Here is a 20,428-nt window from a genome sequence, read left to right as displayed (position 1 = left end):
TACACCACGACATTCGATGCACGCTCATTGATAAGATATATTTAGTTGCTAAGAGATGCTGCAAGAACGCAACGGAGAGTAAATTTTATATACTCATTTACATTGATAGACTGCTATAGTAACCAAAACGTGGATATCAGTTGTTTATATAACGCTTAACACGGCTGACACCGGCGCTGAATGCAATGAATGGCTGCGTTTTAATTACTTCTTGACGCAGTAATGCATCACCTATTGGTCTTGAAATGGCACAAGAACACTAATATTCTTTAAACATGGGAGCGGCCCGCTGCGCGATAATCAGGTATCTCGGGACTCTCAATAAAGTTTTTCCATCCGCCTATTAGGTATTTGTCTGGAACTATAGAGAATATTGTAGTGATCACTATTACATACAAGAGAGGCGAAATTTGCGTTGGAATACAGAAATGCATGCAGTATCGCGTACACATAAAATAACATACACCTAGGTAAACGGCCCCGGTGAGACGCGCAGCATAGTGTCGGAAATTTCGTGCTTACAACTATACCTAGTCATGAAAAATGCGTATTGTGACCCTATTCAGAAATATATGTTTACCTTCTGTTGGGGCTCTGCGACCATGTCATTGCACTGCAGAGCTCAGGGTTGCAGGTTCGCTCTTTGCCGCGGCTGCTGGATGTCGATGGCAGCGAAATGCAAAAACGGTCGCGTTCTTCCAAGAGGCGAAATAATTCCAAGAGGTGAAAGAATTCCAAGAGGTGAAAGTTATTTCTGCGTCAGCCATTATGGCATGCTTCAAAATAGGATCGTGGTTCTTCTCGGAAACTCCCAAAATTTGAAGAACTACGCTACAAAGACGCGGAGTAAATGAAGAACATGTACGACGGACAGGCGCTATTTTTTGCATGTTATTCTTCTAGTCCGTGTCTTTGTAGCGCTGTTTTTTCAAGTATGTTGCACCAACTCGCCCACATCAAGCTCCTGCTGCCCCAAATTTGTTTAAATAAATTCACAAATGAACTAACTTATTATTTAAAATCGTGAAAGGGTGTTTCGTGAAAAATTCTGTTATGAAGATAAAGAAAAAAGTTCTACGCAAGTACTTGTAAAAGCAGTTCCTCGTAGGGCGAGAACGAAGTTGCTGGCGTACAGCCTTTCCAGATTTCGTGGTTCCATGCAGGTTGCACTAGCCCACATGTGGAGCTCCGGGTCACGCATTCGCGTCACTGACCGCGGCATCATTAGGCAGTTTTAGTTGGGCGTCCGCAACCATCCATGTGCACAGGGCGCGAGGTTGTGCGTGTGTAGCTAGCGAGGGCGCACGATACAGCAGTAGTTGGCCGGACGCAAAAGCTGACAAGGGGATTGCTGACTTGCACGCGGAGAAGCCAGTAGTGTGCTACTCATATGCCACATTCTGAAACTGTGTAGCCAATATCAACCGCCACGATGTCAAACTATAAGCCGGAGTCATATCTTCGGCAAGAGCGATATCGAAAAATGCGCTCTTGAGGACGCGCGAGAACGTCCCGCAAAGGCCGCTGAGCCCGCAGCGGAAGCTACGCAGCCTTTGAAAAGCTGCGGGCGCACGCAAGATACGTACTGCGCATGCGCACTGACGCCTCCGCGGTTTGCTGCGTCCGCAGAGCTGCGGCGAACGCCCAACTAAAGCTCTCTATTCTCGCGTTTCGACTGCGTTTGCCGTTCAATCCCAACAGAGAAGACGCGCCCGGCACGAAGAGCGCGGACGTCCGCGCTGAAGACCGCACTGCGCATGCTCAGAATGCAGTGGCCTGAGAACGAGCGCGGCGCGAAAATGACAGCTCTGACAAGCGCTCAGAAGGTGCGTGCTGTCATGACTGGCGGTACCCGCTGGTGGTCTCGTTATTAAGGCGAATTGTGCTCTTTCCAACATTATTCGCGGTCGGTTATGCCTTATGTGAAGTACGAAATGGCACGGGCGCCCGGCAGTGCAAGTCGACCCGTGCGTAGAGGCTTACGTTCAGCGGCAGTGAATACCCATCTGGCTCTACACTGTGAGTGACATTGGTTCCTCGCTTCCTATTATACCTGCTGTATCGCTGCACTTACGTGGAATGTCTGGCTGCAGCGGAACGATTTCATAAGCTTGATTTCTAAGCTCCTACATGAACGTCTTCTTTATAACTGTAGTGGCGTGGAATACTTTCCAGAAGAAGCTGTGTGACTCGTACATTTTGGCGAGTTCTAGTATTCGGATAGGCTAAATAGCTCACACAGCTTATGAAAACGCGGAAAGCTACTCGAGCTCTTCTGCACTGTCTGGAGGCAGCAAACACGAGTACCCGAGCGTAGGCGTACTCTGCCTTGTCTATGCGTAGACAAAGCAGTTGCTAATTCATGCTACTGTCACATCTCTCTACATACGTACCGTAGCGGCCTAGTGGCTTTGTCAGCTTCTATCGTTTCGCGGCTAAGCTGTTCCCGGTGTTTAGTGATTGCGATGCATTTTTCAGATTCGGAAACACAAGGGTAGTTTCTCCACTGAATGTCAGGATGACTTTGAAAGGCTGTGTGAACATTGCAAAAATGCTCTTACACCTTATTAAACATCTTGCATTAAGCATCTGCCCGTTAGGCACGCGTACTACACTGCGCAAGTCTATACACTATGTGCGCATGCTCCAAACCACCTCCTATGGTTACAACTGCAAATATTTCGTCGTGTGACATGAGCATTCACACGCCTGCAGAACACTGATAGTTTTTCCGGAACAGCAAAAGCAACCTTAACATTTACTTTATAGCCTAGCTTGCAACCTACATAACCGCTACATATGTCATGGTCACCGGCTCTGTTCGCTGTGGAATTTCGCAATGACACAAGCAAGGCTACCTAAATAACTTCACTGCGACAAATATACACTTTAAGAGCGCCATTTCTTTAATAACGCGAACAGGTGTGTTGAAAGGCTCGCCTATTTAATTACAGCAGTTTTTATGGATACCTCCTTTGCGATTTACTTTGTGAGAGCTCGTCACATGACACCCAACAAATGAACGCAGCAGTGCTAACATCGGTCACGTAGAAAGGTTGCTGGTGTACCGATCATAAATGCTGGAAAGTCTTCTCATTCTGCTCGCCTGCATAGTTCTCCATTTCAGATTCGTCGACAACTTTTTTTCTTTTTTTTTTTTGCAATGCGCGATGGCTGTAAACACGGTTCCCGGTTGTCGGCCTCTGTTCCCCTTGCGATAAGCGGAATAGTCTGTGCCAAGCACAGACGAGCAGGACATGCCTTGATTTGTTTGCCCGTCGGCGCCGTGTTGAGCCGCCAACCGCTTTGTCTTAGGCGAAGCCCCTCCCCCTCCTCTCCCGTTCCCCTCGCCCCAAATTCACGCTCGACGGCAACAGGCATAGGCATGGACGGGGGCCAAGCCCGTCTTGATCGACGTACGCGCCACCTACTCCGCTGTCTCGAATGAGCGGCCAACGACGTCCGACCACCTTCTTCGTCGATGAGGAGGAGGAACCGTATGTCGGAGGAATTTTTTTTTTGCAGAGAAAGAAGGTGTCAAAGTGGCTATAAGCAACAAAATGGCAGCGGCGTGAGTGGTTTTCTCTTCTCTATTTAGTAGGTGAGGAGAGTGCTGCCAATTTGTCACCGCTTTCATTTGCTCTCACCTGCTTTGCGCCTTTGCGTGCATTATCAAAGTGTTATATAAAAAATGCCTCGTATTTTGCAATAATACTGGTCTCTTTGTGGACAGTTAGAAAATTCCAGCTTTCCCACGTGCTTGATTCTCTTCAGGCTCTTCATTGTTCTGCTCTCACAAAACTCGCTATGCTATTAGCTGTCAGCTAATAACAGTTAAACAATAAGTTAAAGTAAACGTGTTTTATTAGAATGTCGTCCCAACTAGCGAATGAATTGAGCTAAGTGGTTTCCTGTCAATAGTGCTCTTTTCTTTCTTCTTATCAGACACGATAGGACACGTCCCACTTGTGCTTATCAAAACAGCATGGCAATCGGAGCTTGAGAAACGCAACGAAGCAGTTTGCAGAGGTTTGCAATGAGAAAGGAAAGTGGATGAAGAAGGCATGCCTTGGTGAATAGGCGGGGATTCCTATTGGAGGCGAGGACATACCGTGGCGCCGCCATGCGCAGTCATCCGTTTGACGTGCGTAGTTGCATTGCTCCGCCAGCCCACTCCAGCTCAGACCGTAGCCGATTTCGCGTCATCTATTTATTATTATTATTATTATTATTATTATTATTATTATTATTATTATTATTATTATTATAGTTCACCCAAACGAAATCAGTAAAACATTGCTATGGCTTCGTGACTAACTGTACGATATGATAAATAACTCTGCCGAAAAAAAAACTTTCTTATAAAGCCTTAGACACCGCCCCGACGGACGGCGTCATCTGCCGTTGCCACCGACCTGGAAACCACGCAGACTGAGCCCATTCATTTCAGGCTGAGCAGTTCAACAAAACTGCTTTCGGTTCGCTTGGCGCATGCACAGAGACCTGAGGAACGACTTTTGTATCACGCAAGGAACGTCCAAATGTGAGTGCCTGGAAACATAAATGTAGGCTTGGGACAAAGCAAAAGTACCAACACGACAAATACCAAAATATTAGAGAAAAAAAAAAGCAAGAGAGAGCCGGATATTGCAGGGGCACACCTAACAAATTATGATGTAACACCAATGAGCAGTGTATGGCTTGAGCCGTGACACCGCTCCTGCTAGGGCTGCTGGCCTCGCCTATAGCTGCGTGGCGAGATTTACCGGTCTGACCGGGCTTCCTTGCAAGTGATCGTTCATTTGCTCGCTTAGCATTCTAAATGGCCGTTCCGAAGAAGTCAGGACGGCGACTGGGGAAGAAGTTTCTATATCGCGGCTCTTCATACGCGCAGCACACGCGTGCACTGACCGGTGACTCAGGAATACTCTTACACAGTGTACCGATCACGCGGCAAGATGCCAAAACAGGTGCCACGCTTTTTACTTTGTTTACGATGGAGGCTTGCCACGTGTCAGGTTATAGGAAGTTGTTGCTCATAGTTGTTGCTCATGTGTTGCTTTGCTTCTTCCTTGCAGCTTTCCCTTCGTTCTTCAATTTCTTTGAATAATGAAGGACAAGGCGTCACACAGTGCAAGGTTCTAAGCTATTGCGACTCATCCTGGTCATTGCCACTCTTGTGCGTCTGCATTAGCAGTTGTACAAAGCCTTACAAAGAAGGTACAAGCGATGTGCAAGCGGCAATCACCAAATGGCGACATACCTTCCTTAAGCTTCCGGAAAGGCTGCATGTCCTTATGTACAGGGATAAAGTACAGAGAACTGACAATTTCCTGTTACAGGGGTGCGTTTCATTTAGCTTTATAGGCTCGGTATGAGAAATCTAACCGCATGGAGGTATTCGTAATTCTACAATTTACACTTGCTGCGTGTTTGCTTGGTTCGGGAGCCATGGGTTGCCAGGGGGCAATAACAAAGATGGAGCGCCCCTACCAGATGGGAACGTGGCCGTCGGCCAGATATCGGGAGATGGAACGTTTTGTTGGAGCTACGTAAGTTTTCGCTGACTGCTAAATTCATATAAAAAGTAGACTTTGTCGGTCATATCGGGAGTATAGCGCGAGAAGGTGCTTATATGTTTCAAAAAGCGTGGGTAAGGTTATAGGTTCGTTCAGGCAAGTGGGCTTCGACAGAAACTCGCTTACGTAGTTGAAGTGCTTTTTTGCACTTTTGTTCCTTCTTTTCCTAATCCGATGCGGAGTGACAGCACAGCCACTCGAATATGTTCGGACAGCTACGTTAGTGAAACCTGCTGGTACCAGTAGACTTGAAAGCGATTCCAGCGACTAAATGTACAGTTCAACATCCCGGAGAATTCTTTAGGCCGCACAATTTTAACACAAACGCTTATGTAGCGCTTTTATATTGCGATGCAATAAATACGCTTAATGGAAAGAGTTCTCGGAATGAACGAGAAACGATTTCGCTTGGCATCAAGTTCTGTAGTTTAGTGGACCTGCAAATATATCAAGTTATTTAGCATTCACACCGTTAAAAGTCGTGGTTTGGGCAGCTTTCATGGTTAAAAAAAAATGTCAGCATCACCCACCCCACTGAGCAATGAATGCGCTCTCGATTCGCGCCTCCAAAGCTGCGTGCTTGATAGACCATTCTGTGGCCGTTGGCGAGCTTAGAGGTTGGAGATAGCTTCGCTATAATGAGGAAGTTAATGAATAAGTATAAAAATGAAGTCGTGCACCCACTCGAGCAAGGCCATCGAGCAAGGCCATCGAGCAAGGCCATGTTAACCATTGTGACATTTGCATCCACATTTCACGCGAATCAGTGCCACTGGAAGCAAAAAAAAAAGAGCAAGTGTCAAAGCTAGGTATTTTACCAGTCATGCACAATGAACGGCTGCACGCTTAGTAGATGTGGCGACGATTCCAGCAAACGGCCTCTTGATCGGGCTAATGCAAATAATCGGAATTCGTCAGTGACTGCAAGTCCCCAGGCCTTCCATATTACCCGTTAAACTGTAATTCAAGAATCACGATGCACGCGTCCTTTTCCGCGATTACCAATCGCGAGTACCAGACAGCGATTGCCAGTCGCGGGCTTCAGCCCATATATATATATATATATATATATATATATATATATATTCGTAACGCAACGCTGTTCATCGCAGTTGATTCCAAAACCAGTGAATACCTTCGCGCTAACCGGCCGTCCTCCTCCACGCCCTCGTTTGTTGTGGCTTCACATGGACGCGTAACCCTTGTGAAGCCACAACAAACGAGTGCGTGAAGGAGCACGGCCGGTTAGCGCGAAGGTATTCACTGTTTTTGGAATCAACTGAGATGAACAGCCTTGCGAGTACTTACCTGCACTGTCGCGTGCGGAAATAAAATTTGTTTTTTCCCGAAGGGCAGCGCGCAGATAGTGATGGCGAGGTTTACCGCTGCTATCACAGCGATAAGAACTTTCACTCTTACTGCTATCAGTGCACAGTGATGCTGTCGGCGGGAGCAGCGACGGCATATTCCGTCTATTGCAACACTTTCACTAAATAGTTTCACTCAACATAGGTTCAGACACGAGCTATGTCTGCGTAACGGGTGAAAGATGTAATACAACTGTGAGCGGCGATGACGCTCAGCCCTAGCAATTTGCAGCAGCGGCAGCAGCGGCGTCAATGGAGCCAAATCCATTGCCACTGCTAATTTGCATCATGTTGACAGGCCTCCTTGGTCGTTCTAGACGGTTGCAAATAAAGTCTACTTTACTAATTAGCACTTTAGGAAAACATGATATGTAGATTTGATTATCAAATCCTTTTCATCTCAGTTCACACTCTTTAAACAGATATCTGTATGCAAATAAATATAGGCCTGAAACCGATATTGAATTATCCTGAATTATTATTAAACACCTAAACATATACGAACAGGAATAAACTTGGAAGACAAAGCTTTAGCTCGGGTGCTCGCATCTAAATACATGTCAAAGGCGAATTCTTGTTCTCGGCAAGGGCACTGCACCAAATTTAGCGAAGTTTGTTGCATTTAAGAAAAAAAAAATTAAAATGTAATGACTGTTGGTTTCGAATTTTTGATGTAGGTCGTCAATTTGTTATGAAAAAATTGGCAAATATTGACAATATTCAGAAAAGAAAACAATCAAGTTTACAACTCTAATTCACCAACAAAAAATGATAATGAAATTCTGTGAATTGCATCTAATAGTACATCTAAAGTGAACAAAGTTTATATGTTACACATGAATCTCAAAAGCTTTAGTAATACGGAAATACAGTTTTTGCAGAACGCTTGTAAACAACATAACAAATTCACGTCAGATAATAATTACATTCATACATGCATATTGCGAGTTTCTTGTGGACGATGCACGCGGGCGCCCTGACGAAGACGACGCTCTCTGGCTCTCGAACTGTCGGCTGAACTGGCCAGCACCCGCCGTGGTGGCTCAGTGGCTATGGTTTCGGGCTGCTGAGCACGAGGTGGCGGGATCGTATCCCGGCCACGGCGGCCGCATTTCGATGTGGGCGAAATGCGAAAACACCCGTGTACTTAGATTTAGGTGCACGTTAAAGAACCCCAGGTGGTCGAAATTTTCACCACTACGGCGTGCCTCATAATCAGAAAGTGGATTTGCCACGTAAAACCCCATAATTTAATTTTGAGCTGGCCAGCGCTGCATTATACTTTTAAATATACTTTGTAAATAATCCCCAGTTCCTAATCCTTCGTTCGCGTAACATTTTGGTGGAGGGTGCCGTTCCCCGTGCTCGCCATGGAGCTCCGCAGTGACTGCAGCGACCTGCTTTCCGCCATGTCTCCCAGTGACTACACGTCGTCTGCTTCTACTCCTGCTACCCCGCCAACAACGTACGTTACGGTTACCAACCCCCGCAATCCTGGAATATTTTCCGGCCAAGATAACGTCGACAATGAGGATTGGCTCAACATGTATGAGCGTGTTAGCCAAAACAACCGCTGGAACCCTACCAATTCAAAGATATGCCATTCGGTCTATGCAACGCTCCAGCTACGTTGGAACGTATGATGGATTCTTTGCTTCAAGGGTTCAAATGGTCAACATGTCTCTGCTACCAAGGCGACGTTCTCGTATCTTCACTTACATTTGAGACACGCCTTGAGGGCTTATCAGCTGTTCTTCAAGTCTTCCGCGAGGCTGGGCTGCAACTAAATTCATCAAAGTGTCACTTCGGTCGCCGACAGATTACAGAGCTGGGCCACCTCGTCGACGCTTCCGGTAATCAACCAGACCCGGGGAAAATTCGGGCTGCCGCGTCTTTCTCTGTACCTCAGTCTGTCAAAGACGTCCGAAGTGTTGTAGGACTCTGCTCCTACTTCCGACGCTTCGTTAAAGACTTCGCAGCGATTGCCCGATCGCTTACTGATCTGAAGAAGGACGACCCACTTACGTGGGGCCCTGCTCAATATGCCGCGTTTGCCCAGCTCACCAACATTCTCTACACGTCACCTATACTGGCCCACTTTGACCTGTCCTCTACTACACAGGTGCGTACCGATGCTAGTGGTCACAGTGTCGGAGCAGTCTTAGCCCAGCGCCAACAAGGTCAAGATCGTGTTATCGCCTATGCTAGCCAATTCCTCGCAGCAGCGGAGCGCAACTATTCGATTAGAAATTGCGAATGCCTGGCTCTCGTCTGTATGGTTTCCAAATTGCGCCCGTACTTTTACGGCACGCATTTTTCTGTAATCACGAACTACCACGCGCTCTGCTGGCTTTCCTCACTCAAGGGTCCTACAGATCGGCTTGGTCGCCGGGCTCTGTGGCTGCAAGAATATTCCTATGCAGCAGTGTACAAGTCAGGCCGATTACCTGAAGACGCAGACTACTTATCGCGCTATCTAGTGGACGAACCACCCGCCGACCCTGACCCCGATGCCGACGCTTGCGTTTTCTCCGTTTCTCAGCTGCTACACGTTGTCGACGAGCGACGCCGTGATGCCACGTTGCGCTGCCATCATTGATAGCTTCGAATCTTGTCCTCTGATTCGTCCCTTCACCTGTTTGTTCTCCGCCGTGGTGTATTATACCGCTGCAATGTATGCCTCGACGGTCCTGCCCTACTCCTCATCTTTCCTAAGCACTTCCGGTTAGCTGTTCTCCAAGAACTTCACGATTTACCAACCGCAGATCACCTTGGCGTCTCCCGCCCCTACGACCGGATTCGACGACGCTTCTTTTGGCCAGGCCATGCACGCTCAGTCCTGAAATACGTTGCGGCGTATGAGAAACGCTAGTGCCGAAAAACACCCCCGACGCTCTCTGCCGGGTGTCTTCAACCGCTCACAATCCTTCGGAGCCGTTTTTTCCAATTGGCTTGGAATTACTTGGCCCTTTTCCTCTATCCATATCTGGGAACAAGTGGGTCGCTTTGGCGACACATTACGCCACGCGCTACGCCACCACCAGAGCTCTTCCAATGAGCTGCGCCAGAGATGTCACCGAATTTTTCTTACGCGACGTGATTCTGCGGCATGGTGCTCCACACCAACAGCTCACTGAGCGTCGTCGGACATTTCGTTCTAAAGTCATCGCCGACATCCTGCAGTCCTGCTCAACCAACCACAAGCTGACTACGTTTTATCATCCACAGACTAATGGTCTGAGAGAGCGCCTGAATCGCACCCTAACAGACATGCTTGCAAAGTAGTATGTCTCGTCCGACCATACTGATTGGGAACTTGCCCTACCATATGTCACTTTACTATATATTTCTTCGTGTCACGACACTGCCAGTTATTCCCCGTTCTTTCTATTGTTCGGCCGAGAACCTACGTTGCCACTGGACGCATCCCTTTCATCCGCCGTAGCAGAGACCATCGAGTATGCGCTTGACGCCATCACCAGGGCAGCCCAAGCAAGCGAAATTGCCCGCGCTCGCCTCCTGACCTCGCAAGAGAAGTGACGGCGTTTGTACGATCGCCAACACAGAGGCCTCCACTTTTCGTCTGTATCTGTGGTACTCCTGTGGTCCCCCACTCGTCGCGTCGGCCTGTCAGAAGAAACTCCTGTCTCCGTACACAGGCCGATATCGAGTGCTGCGTGCCGTGACTCCAGTTACCTACGAAATCGCCCCAGTCAGTACAACTGCCTCAACTGCCCGGAATTCCACTGATATTGTGCATGTCGCAAGCCTCAAACCATATTACTCTCCTTTTATCACCGATATTTCGACGCTCAGGGACGGTGCTTCTGCCGCCGGGGTAATGATACATGCATATTGCGTGTTTCTTGTGGCCGATGCACGCGGGCGCCACGACAAAGACGACGGACGCTCTCTGGCTCTCGAGCTGTCGGCTGAACTTGCCAGCGCTGCATTATCCTTCGGAAATGTACGTTGTAAATAGTCTCTAGTTCTTAATCCTTCGTTCTCGAAACAATATTGAATTTGTCCGCTTTCAGTGGTCTAATGGGTGCTGCTTAGAGAACCGCGATACCTGTTCTTGATGCAGAGCTATGAATTTGCAAACTTCGTGCTGCTATTTTTTTTTTAACTTTCCAATTTCTGAAAGTTTTTGCAACAAAATTCAGGCCCTAAATCTAAATTCCACTAGCCAATGGAATTTAACTTTCTCTCTCAAATGCAGCAGTTTTCATTAAAATTGGTCCAGGGATGATCTCTGAAAACGTTTTTGCGTTTTACATGTATCTCAATAGGCCGCGTCGGATTTGGGCGCGAGCTATAGCTTCATCTTAAGATTCAAGTGGAACACTATAGCATTCAGCGATCCCTGACTGCTTGTCACACTTCCCGGCAACTGCAGCTTATGCTACGTTAAGGTTTACCTGGAAACGCTGGCGCAGAGGAACGCAATGCTTTATTGCGTTAGAGTAATGGTAATCAGAGTAATGGGAGTAATGGTTATTTTGATTGCACGCCGCCGCTGGTCGCATCGCCCTTCTTTTTCCCTTTGCCGCTACTCGTGCTCGCGCAACTCCTCGGGATTCCTAAGTATGCGTTGCCAACCCACAGGGGTGCTGCAGCAACAATGGAATCAGTGGCTAGGCTGGTTCTTCAATGTACGAAAGGCTAGTGATGCCACTCCCTACGTCTCAAGCGGCCATCGGAGCGGCAGCCTGCACAGCATTAATATTTACCGGTATACATAAGCGGGGAGGGCTACGTGCTTCTCATTGTTATCAAGAGCGCCTGATCATCAATTATGCGGTTAGTATGTTCCGTTCATGCGTGTTATTTATTGCAACGAATGCTGTTAAGTATTTTGGTTGCGGCATTTCAAAGAATGAGTGTACTATTCGCTTGCCTTTGCTGAGTGCTTGAAGCTCGGTTCACCTCCGCCGCGGATCGGTCCGGTATTTCGCTACTTTCGAAATCGGCCCACGTTTTTGCACACGGACGACGACACGAGAAATGCCGGCCAAGGAGGTGCTACTAGCATCGCTGTAAAACGAGAGCAAGGAACAACACATCACGCAGCCACATGCACAGTAGGTGCATTACAGCCGATAGTCTAGCCGCGTGATTGATTTTGTTCGAACTTGATCGGCTGCGCAAACATTATACCGTGGAAAAGTTGACGTTCTAACAGCAAAGGTACACGCGTTTCGCTTTAGTGTACATCTGCCAGGTACGAAGGGCTCAGCGCGCGTTTATGTTCAAGAAGTCGATGTGCGACATTAATACACGCGATGCACGAATTGAGCAACAGAGACCACCTGCGGTGTGTTAAAGCACCACCAGGGAGTGGTGCTGGGTACGATACCTTCACCACGACATGTTCATCTGGGTTCGAGCGCTGCAGGTGATAGCTCAAAAGCCGTCTAGCGTCGTCGAGTTCACGTAACTTATCATAGTCGAAGCTGTGCGCTGACGTTGCCAGCTGACGTGCGTTGCTTCGTTTTGTTAGTTACCAATGTGCCATGATATCTACCGAAACATTGCTCTTCTTCCCCATGATGTTATACGAAGGGCCATCATAAGCGCTTCTCGCTGAAGAGGTGAGTGAGTGTTGGCGCTTGACAAGAAGTTAAAGCGAGAAGACTAGTAGGTTGTTATTATTTTATTATGCCACCTACAAAGCGATGCGAGTGATTAATTTAGAACTCCTTGTGGGTGGGCAAAAATTTGGAATGCACGGCAACCGCTCGTATCTTCTGGGGCTGCTGCTATCCCCCGCCAACTCTCTCCCATCCCCCACTGAACTCGGCGCCCACCAGACACCCAGTGGCTAGCGGGAGCACTTCAGCGCAGCGCTTAAGTGCGCTCTCGTAACAGTGTTAGCTTGTCTGTAAGACAGACCACTCTGACTGAAATGCTTTTTTAGAAAATCGTGGCAAAACAAACATTGCGCTGATATTATTGTTAGCGATAGCTTGCGCGCTGCAAGAGATGGACAATAAACCTGCTCGAGCGAATGTAGCACCGCTATCCTGCGCCGTAAACAGCAGCGATCTTTTTGCACGTGCGCCTTCTCTCTTGCTATTTCCTTCTATCTATTCTCGCGCCCCTTCCCCACCCCCGGCGTGATGTGCCAAAGCGATATTTTTTTCGGCTTAACCCCCCTGCTTTTCCCTTCTTTCATCTCGCTCTCTCTTAAATATGGGCCTTGAATATCAAAAATCGTGAGCAGTTAGTCCGATGCCTGAAACACTGCTGCATTGGTTTCTATAGCGATTTCGCAGCATTGCGGCGAATAAAACTGAACAACCTCAATTTCATCTTTTACTGCCTCAGAACGGACGCGCATGCGCTAAAGTAGTTCTTCACATAGCTACATATCCTGAATGTCTGATTGGAGAAATGTAACACGTTGGCCGTGGACGTAAAGCTTGCTGTGCAATAACTGTTCGCGATGATAGACAAAATTAAAGGGAAGGTAAACAGACCAGCTCATCACGGACACCTACTTAATCACCGAGGGTTTAAAGTCACCTTTCTTTTTCTATGTTCACGGCCGGACTGCTCTCCGCGCGCGTTTATGTCTAAGGTGAACTCTTTCTTTTTTTGCTATTAGCGTTGTGCTTCTCGGGGAAACAAGTGCACTCAAACACAAATCTGAGGCATGCCTGCTCGGGCGCCGTTGGCACACGGTTCCCGATGCAGCGCTGTCCTCGAGGGAAGCGGGAAGAAGACCATGCCAGGGGAATAGCATTTCCCTTCCGCTCTCCCTTCCCGTGATGCTCCTTGCCCGATGAGGAACGCCGGAAAAGCTCGTATTCAGTTTCTTGTGGGCTCGCTCATCCACCACAACGATTAAGGTGGAGATCGGACTTAGGTAAAAATAACATGGCACCTTCGCCCGAAGCGGGAATCACTGACTACGGCACCAAGGTTTAGCGTTGCGCATAAACATCTCGGACGGTGTTGCTACTATGCGCGCATCTGACTAGCGCGAGCACGACTAGCGCGCTCTTCCTCCACGAGCTGTACCTTTGCATCTTGCTCTTTTCTTACGTCCCCGTCGTGATTGTTGTTTTCGGTGCTGTTGTTGTTATTCTTGCATCCTTATTTCTTGTGCCCATTTCTTTCATCTTTTACATAGCTCGTAATTTCGCGATCTTGTTTTCCTTTTTTTTTTGCCTCACCTTATTCATCGCCGCTGTCAATTCACTGCTGAACACTTTATCTCGTATAACAAAAAGAAAATAGAGAGGCAACTTTAGAGCGAGACGCTGACAACAATGAACTGTCGTCCTGGTGTGACATCGCTACGCCGATTTTTCAGTAATGACTTTCTCACTGCCAGTTTTCTCGCTCGCATAGTATGTTTGCTGCACGCATGCATATTTAAATGCGTTGAGAAAATATATTGCGCGATTTGCTATTTCTTTTATCTCACACAACCCATCTGACAAATACCATCTACGCAAATGTGACTATCGCTCAAGCACTCTAGCGACACACCGTACTGCTGGCGACACTGTCATTTTCGATCTGTAGCGGTCATTCTGGATATTTCCTTTGCTTCCGCTGTATGGCACTTACACTGTTTTTGGCATGAGCCCACCTTGCTATGACACTCGCTCGCCAGGGTAAGTAAGCCATGACTATGGTGGCAGGACAACTGTATGATGCCGACGCAGCGATGAAGATGAAATGACAAAAGAAAGTATGAATTCACCCCTCCCATCTCCTTTAGTAACCCCATTCCCCCCTCCCCCCCCCCCCCCCCCGCCCAAGGAAGACGAAATGATTACCACGTCATGATGACAAGGGGAGGACGATTCTGAAATTATGACGATCGTATAAAAATCACAGCGTGCGCTCAATGAGATTACAACGATGTATGGCGACGATTGCGCGACGACAAATGTATGACCATGACGGTGTAACAACGTCGGCGTTACGATTACGATAAGAACAGAACGGGATGGCGAAGGTGAAGTGGCGAAAATTTAGCTACCGTCACGGTGTCACGACAATGGCCTGAAAATGAGTGCATGACGATAACTGTATCATGATCACGCAATGACACCGATGACAAGGTAATGGCGCTATATTCACCATTAAATGACGACAGCATGATTGCCATGGAATGGCGAACGAGGAATGACATCAATGGAACGACGAAGTCGGTATGAAGACGGCGGCACGACAATGAGGTGGCGATGATTATACGATTACGATGGTACGATGACCGTGGTGACATTTACGGCATGACGACAATGACGTGACTGCGACGCCATGACGACAATCTGGTAGCAAGCATGAAATGACGGCTATGGAGCTACCAGGAAGGAATCAAGACAACAGGCCTATTACGAAGCAGGGTATAAAATGTCGATGGCTGCAGGAGACCTCGATTCCAAGAAGCCTTTTCATGACCCTTATTTGCTTTTTCTTTCATCTGTACCGTTGGTCACAGTGTTCTAGAAATCTCTGCCACAAGAAAAGCTTACCATTGACACATGCGAAGTTTCAAACTCTTCCTCTACGTATTTATTGTGCGATGTGGCGTTTTTTGCTCTATCTGCACTTCTAGTGTTTTCTTAGGAACCTTCTTGTTAGGCGCGTACTTAAACGAAGTCACTGCGTAAATAAACAAACTTTCTCCCCCATTATTTTCACCTTCAGAAAGGTGAAGAAAGTTTGGTGTGAACGTACGAGTGTTGAATAAAGCAAAAAGCATCAGCAGCAAAAATGAAGCGAGGAGAAAGCAGTCCAAACGAAGGATACACTCGGAAGAAACACTCCGCCATAGAACGTTCTCCGTTTCATCTATCGGGCGTACATTCATGCTTGTGCTGGTGGCGCTAAAGCAGCCGCGGCTCTTTTCTGTAGAATACAAAGCCGCAGGCGTGAAGTAATACTATGTAATCTACCCAAACTGGCGAGATGAATTTTAAATTTTAGCGGAGAATACTGAAGTCCAGTGCTGGGGACAGTCCGCAAGTGAAATCGCGATCAGCGCATGCACGCATGCACGCGAGCGTACAATCAATCAGTGTAAGCGGAGACAAATGGACATGACAAAAACAACATTAAGAAAAATTTGAAAGGTAACAGCGTGGTGCGCAGATAGATTCCCCGTGCTTTCTTTTTATTTATCACGACTTTTCACTTTTTTTTGCAATTTTGGAAAGCGTACCACTCTAGCTACGATCCTCAGGGCATCGCACAGACCGTAGCTTAAAGCGGTAGGCTTGCTTATGGATTTGCGTGCGCAGGGTTCTTTGCATTACGGTTGATGAGAACGCTGCAGTCGAATTGTGCTGGGGGTAGCTCGACGTAACTGCATCGTCTTTCGCTTAAATATCTACGCGCTTCATTTCCTGATCACCACTTTCAAATTATAACCATTTAGCAGTGAATCTTCCCTAAGATTTACTCCTTTCCTTACTATTTTTGTATGCAAAAACTCTGCAAACTCTTTTGACAGTTTGTATGCCCACGCACGTGAAAAAAAAATGGGAATCGCGCAACATTATGGGTCCATGACGAGACATACGAAGTAGCCATCTCGCTTCCAAAAACAATGCTAAATGACACCACGACGTAGTGAAAACAGACGAAAGGCTGGAGATATAAATGTAAGACGATCAGAAAAACGAGAACAAGGTGAAAGCAAAAGCCGGCGATTCGACTAGTGGACTTGTCTTCTTCAAGGCCTTGAATAAGACATGTCCACTTGTCGAAACGTTCGCTCCTGCTTTCACCTTATTCTAGTTTTGCTCATCACCACGTCGTAGTAAATTTTACAGCTAAGCTCTTAGACTTTAGTTGGCCGGGATTTTTCTTCGGCTCGTGCTATGCTCACCCAGAAACAGTACCGCCACCTAGCGGCCGCGGCCACTCAGACAGACCTCGCACGGCGGCTGGAAAAGAGCTTCATGCTTAGGCTTACACGTAACCGAATTGCGTTTTTTTCGTTTTGTTGAATAACAGTCCGACCATTCAAACCAATCAATAGCTGTCCTCGTTTATAGGAGGTCACATGTGTTTGCTTTAAAAACGAATAACATTGCGGATACACTGAGCGGCTTGTCTTATCTAATCGGCTGACAAGAGATCCAAGAAGGAGCATCCAGACCTGGAAGTATGAAGGATATTGAGAGAAAAAAAACAGGATCTGAAGTTTGTCATATGACGGGCACAGATACACAAGGAGAAATTTGCGACGTTCTCACATCAAACCGCAAACCATAAGGTCAGCCCAACTAATGTTTTCTGAAGTACTGCTGAATAATTTCGGAGGATATTTTCATACGCAACAAATTGGCTGATGATGTTGCTCTATAAGGGGGAAGAACAAGTGGCCCTATAACGTAATACTATTTCAATCTGTTTTTATTCCAATCGTCAGACCTCAAATTTACATAACTGCCGACGCGAGCACAGGGCGGTGGCTCGCAGCGTTGTCTGAACAGTCCAATAGAACGCTCTCCTCGTCCATAGGAGGTTCTTTGTTCGCTTTCAAAACGAATGAAATTTTTTTTTCACACAGGGAGGTCTTTCTTACCTAATTGGCTGACAAGAGGCGAGGAGCACGCTCAAGTGGAGAGGGATTCGATGTGGCTGAGCCAGTGCACTGAAAATCGCTAACCGGGTGAGGAGGGCGATGCCGGTGTTTTCGATAGGTCTGCATTCCCTTACTCAGCTTGCGGTGGCTGGTCGAAAATCGGGGCGTGCAACCGAAAGTTAAGAATGCCGCTAAAATGGATCTTCAGCGCCCGCGAGGTAGGCACCGACAATAAACTCGCAATAAATAAATCCATAAGAGAGACTGCAGTCCTTGCCTTCTCTTTCCGCCTGACATTTTTTTTCATGGGCGAATGTACCTTTACATGGCGCTTCTTATCAGAGATCTCACCTGTTGCGTCATCGCGTTCAGCGCTCCGTAAATGAGCTATTTATGCTTGAGAATGCTTCTGTTTTAGCGGCAGGCAGAATAGTCGACTCGAGTAAGTTGGAGCATAGGTCGGTAGTGTAGGCGAAGCCTCACTCACAAACAGGGACCATTATTTCTTTCCGGGCTTGCACCCACTCACATTCCCACTCACGCGTTTGCAGAGTATGTGGCAGTGTGAGCCACTGTACTCATGAGTGTGCCTACCGTTGCTAACAAACCGTAAGTGCTCATATAGAAGGATTTTCGAGCACTTAGTTACTGTCCATAGGAAGGGTAATTCTGTGAGACAAAAATTGCAGCATGAATGAATTTCGATCCGCGGATTTATTAGGATTGCCTAAGAATTGTACCAGTTGGAGATTTTGCAAACACGTGCGTGCTTTATGGACCGCCAGGCTTTAATTCTGCAGAGAAAACCTTAGCGGTAATTCTTCGGTTGAAAGCGTATTCGCAAATTTAGGTAATTAGCAAGATAATAATTGCTTATAGTAGAAATTGTTTTCTGCGGTGAATTAAATGCAAATAAAGACACTCTTCATGCTTGCCAATTCCTTTGAATAATGATGTTTCGTGTAGCACCACCTCCGTTGTAATGTTTCCTGTTTTCCATCTTCACCGTGTACGATTGGAGATAGAATAAGCGGCGTCAACGATCTAAGCGCTTTACAACCAGCTGCACAGGACACATGCAGGTAGGGCACCCTCAACAGGGTGTAGCTGTGTGAAAAAATGTGCAAGCTGCCCCGAATAGCACGGAGGTGCCGAAAACGTGACCACAAGGGAGAAAAACACGATTTCGACGTTTCGGTGGTGGGAAGGGCCTCAGAAACAGAAGGAGCTCTACAGCTAATGTGCGTACATCCCACCTTCTTAATAAAAAAAGTAATAAAAGGAGGTTAGGACGTGGTCTACTGTACTGTGTCGCCGAGGTGAAGCGATGATTGACATTTTTGTCAATTTTGCGTGTGCTGCAGAGAGTATGGCAAGGGTGTAAACTATGCATCGATGTCGTTCCGGTGCATATTGGTCAATGGCAGTATACCAACAGTCTTCCGTAATTCTCGCATCACGTTCAAGCGTGTCTTGAGATGCCCGTGGCACGTTTTTTATGAACAAAATTGTTTCATGAGCAACATCTACAAGATGCCACGATGCGTTATCCAACTTCGTGAAGGTTTGAAAAGCTGCGTTTCTGTCTTCACGCCAGCCTCCGAAAACAAGATGGAAATCAAGATCGTTGCAAACAATTATTATCGTTCATTTGTTTCGATGCAGCGGCCCACCTTACTTTGATCAAAGGCGCCAACTCTGATCAAACGGGCCAAGTCTGAGGCATGGCTGTCAACTATGTAAGGGTGCACATGATAAATGTTTCATCTGCATGTTAAACTTAAGTCGTGCAAGCCTACGAGCAAGGCCACTGAGCAAAGCCACATTAGCCATTGCGTTATTTGTACCCTCTCTTCATGCGAACCAATACTACTGGCAGCAAGAAGAGAGAGTGAGTGTCATCGCTAGCCATACCGCCATTCATGCACAGTTCATACGCGGTTACAGGATTCAATGGCACTGTCTTAATAGATGTAATAAGGATTTCAGTAAATCCACTCTTGATCAAGCACAATGCGAATCATAGGAATTCGTCACCCCTAGAATCCAAGAATCGAGGCACACGCGTCTTGCGCGGCGATTACCAGGCAGCAATTCAGTTTAGTAAGGCATTCTCACGCGCATTGCACAAGAGACGAGTTGTGCGCGTGAGCCAGCACATATCTGCACTGGTTGGAAAGGGACACAGGTCGTTTTTTTTTTTTTTTACTGGATACCGAACATTTGTGAAGTCACAACAAACAATTATGGGACCGAGGACGGCCGGTGAGCGCGCGAAGGTATTAATCGCTTTTGGAGTGAACTGCTTGGAACGGTATTGCAAGTACTTACCTGCACTCTCACCCGCAAGGTAAAGCGCAGAGAGTGATGGCGACCTTTACCGCTGCTCGACCGGTAGCTTGCCTCCACCACAAGAATAAAGTTCCCCACTTAACACATATTCCAACACCTGGAGAACGTAATTAATGTCTGTGATGATGCTCAAATCAGGCGTGTCCGGGACAGCTCGACGTCAATGGAGCCACTGTTCCTTGCCACTGCTAACATGCACAGTCTTGTAAGGTTTGCATTGTTGCCCTGGTTAGTCGCCACTTTAGTGTGCTTGTGCAGTCAGCATTTTAGGCAAACTTGACGTTTTGATATACAATTGCATTATTTTGATCTTTCTGCATATCCTTTAAGCTGACATCTCTACGGAAGGTAAAAGTATGCCTGAATCCAATGTTGAATTTTCGCTAATAAGTGTTAACCTCCTAAGCATATTGTAGCGGCTCGGGGCAGTGTTTAGGCAAGGAATCCCCTCGGCACATTGAGGAGTACGTCCGGCAGTAGTGAAGAACCAAAAAGTATTTATGTTACATTATTTACGCTGCCTCCAGGTACCACAGCCCACTCAAGTTAGGAGTATATTAAACATTTGGTGTCAC

Source organism: Dermacentor variabilis, chromosome 5 (genome assembly GCF_050947875.1).
Source record: "Dermacentor variabilis isolate Ectoservices chromosome 5, ASM5094787v1, whole genome shotgun sequence".
NCBI lineage: Eukaryota > Metazoa > Arthropoda > Arachnida > Ixodida > Ixodidae > Dermacentor > Dermacentor variabilis.
Note: the sequence above shows the minus strand (reverse complement) of the source record.